The sequence below is a fragment of the Sinocyclocheilus grahami genome, unplaced genomic scaffold (genome assembly GCF_001515645.1).
Source record: "Sinocyclocheilus grahami isolate Dianchi unplaced genomic scaffold, SAMN03320097.WGS_v1.1 scaffold148.1, whole genome shotgun sequence".
NCBI classification, from domain to species: Eukaryota; Metazoa; Chordata; class Actinopteri; order Cypriniformes; family Cyprinidae; genus Sinocyclocheilus; species Sinocyclocheilus grahami.
In genome coordinates this window covers 1,165,667-1,168,486 of record NW_015505327.1, presented here as the reverse complement: position 1 = coordinate 1,168,486, position 2,820 = coordinate 1,165,667, and positions in this window count along the sequence as shown.

Here is a 2,820-nt window from a genome sequence, read left to right as displayed (position 1 = left end):
GCATCTGATTAATCTTGCGCTCTTGCGCTCTTATTTCAAGGTTGTTGTTAATGCTGTGGTTATTTTAACAGTTTTCTTCGTACATTCGGTTGAACGACATTGCTAAAACACATGTTTCATTCAATGGAACTGTGCGTATGCTTTAGACACTTACATTTTTGCTCCATGCAATAAATGCGCAGCCTTCGACTGCTCAGGTAATGTGGTCGGTATGACCGAGAGCCATTGAAAAACTACAGAAAAGTAAAACTACTTCAATTTAGCATTACTGGCCACGAGTAATAAGGAGAGATTTTGCTCCAAAAATGTGTCAGTGAGACGAACGAAGCGCGAGCGCAATCTTGTGACAGTCACAGGCGGTAAATAGTGGAGAGCATTAAGGAGAGATGTGAGGGCACGAACACTGTTCAATATCTCCATTAATTCGTGCTTGTAGTAATTTAATGTGTATATATTTTGAAAGCATTGAATCGCTATAGAAATCGCGATTAATTCGATTATTAGCATTTTAAATCGATTAGTGTCCGAAATCGACAATTCACAGTTCAAAAATCCATGCTTACTACCCCTAGTTCACATTGGTCACCCCTAGTTCAGACCAATGCGAACATCCACCCATGTTTTTATGCAGCAAACAGCAGTTGTAAATGTGAACTTTTAGATCGATAAGAAGATAATGCATTATAAAAATCTAAACAATTAAGCCAGTAAATTATAGTTATATGCTACTTAATTAATAATTAATTTATAATAATTGTTTAAATTAATAGAATAATTTATACTTTTGATAAAAATGGTTTAAAAAACGTTTTGTTTTTGTGAAAACCTGTATCTGACATCTTTATGCTTTATGTTGAGTATGGTTGCACTAATGTAGCGAATCAGCTCAAAGGGGAAATAGGAATATACATGTAGTCAAACTATACTCAAAGCACTGATGGTTCACGGGTTTGGTCACTATGACAAAATCGAAATAAAATAAGATGAAATAAAAAAAGAAAGTGAAGAAGGAAGATTTTACCTATTTAGTTTTTTTTGCTAAGAAATATGGCTAAGCAGGTGTCACTGTTAGACTGTTAGCTAAGATAGCAGGGACACACCAAATACGTCAAGGTCAAAAAGAGAAAGAAAAATAAACAATGGGAAGTGTTTCTAGTTCTATCTGGGCCTACATTGTGTTGAACAGTAACTGCACTTCAATGTACTAGGCCTGGCTCTGAGGAGTGAAGAGAAGTAGAGAGGAAACAGGGATTAGGCTACTAATAACCTGTATAACTCATTAAGGAAACAACAGTTGCTAGAACTACTGTAATCCTATACAAAGAGCGAAGATGGTGATGGTAAAATAACTAAAGTAAGGTCAAATTTAAACGAAAAGGTCCTAATAGCTGTAGGAAACTAAAAGGAAAAGTGAAGAAACAAATTGATTGAATTAAATCTCAGATTTAATAAAAATCAATTTAGCTGAATTTTACTGTAAATAAATGCAGTAAAATCAAAGAGAGGTAGAATAAAATCAAAACAAAAATAAACAATAACACAAGTAAAACCAAAGTATGTGGGGAGGGACCGACCTAACTAACTCCAAAGAGAAGGTGATAGCATAAACAGGAAGTGAAACCAGGAGTGACGGGGATAGAGAGAGAGAGAGAGAGAGAGAGAGAGGAGTGGTTTGAAAATTACACTTTACACACCTATCTAAGTGTTAGTCGGATGCTAACAGCTAGCAGTTGAGGTAAAGGACTTAGCTTAAATGCCTGTGCAGCTGCTAAAGAGTTAGCGTTGGCTACACGCAGTTCTTTGTTTACACAAAGGTCTGTGAAGTGGGTGCTGTTGTCAGATTAACCGGAAGAGTCTGCTCACACTTCTGGGGTCACATGTTGCTAGGAGACCAATGCAAGCTCACATCAGGTGCAAGTGGAGCAAAACTTGCACTACTGTGAACATGCATGCGAAACTCATGCGGGGCATAACAGTCAGTTATGACATGTCCCATACAACTTCATTCACAAATCAATACAGCACATTCACTTCACAGGCAATGGTGAATTCATAGTTAGCTACGCTAGAATAACACCATTAATTTGATGTAAATGTTTCACATGAGTGGATCAATATGAATACAATGATACGTAACACATAATAAGGCCTTAAATCAGTGAAATGAGGAGCATCGCTCAGATCACCTACAACAGTGCTGAAAAAGGGGATTTCTTCACCCAAGTTTTCTACTGCTTGTAGGAAGGCACATTCAAGCTATAGTTTTATCTGATTTTGATCAGAAACTGGTATGCGCATGTATAAGAAGTTACTAAATTTATAAGACGGACACATAAGATTGATTACTGGGTCTGCTTGCAAACAATGTTTAAAACGATGCCACCGTTCTAAATTACTGCTAGTACTGTTTAAAGTAGGAAAACTATTATTTTCCTGGCCATGTGAATGCTGGGGTGTTTCTGGCTAGCTTGTCAAGGTCTCTGGGGGTCACATCATGCACTGCTGCAGGGATGCTTGGAAGGGACCCCCTCCTCTCTGTGGTTGCTGGAGGTATTATGGTTCTGTCTGCCTTCGTAGCTTGGTGCACCTGAGGGAGTTGCACTGCTGAGTGAGGGTGCAGGAGTAGGGTGTCTGTCCCACTGTGTTTCCTTTTGCAGCCTTTAAGTGTACCTGAATTCTCTTTGGACAATGTCAAGTTTGTCTTGAGTGTTGTTCAGCTGCTGGATCAGAGTCTCAATTCTGGCAACTTTGTCTAAGAGCTCAGAATTTGCTGCTTTAATAGTAATTTTGTGTGGGAAAGTTTCCTTTCCAGGTCCTTTC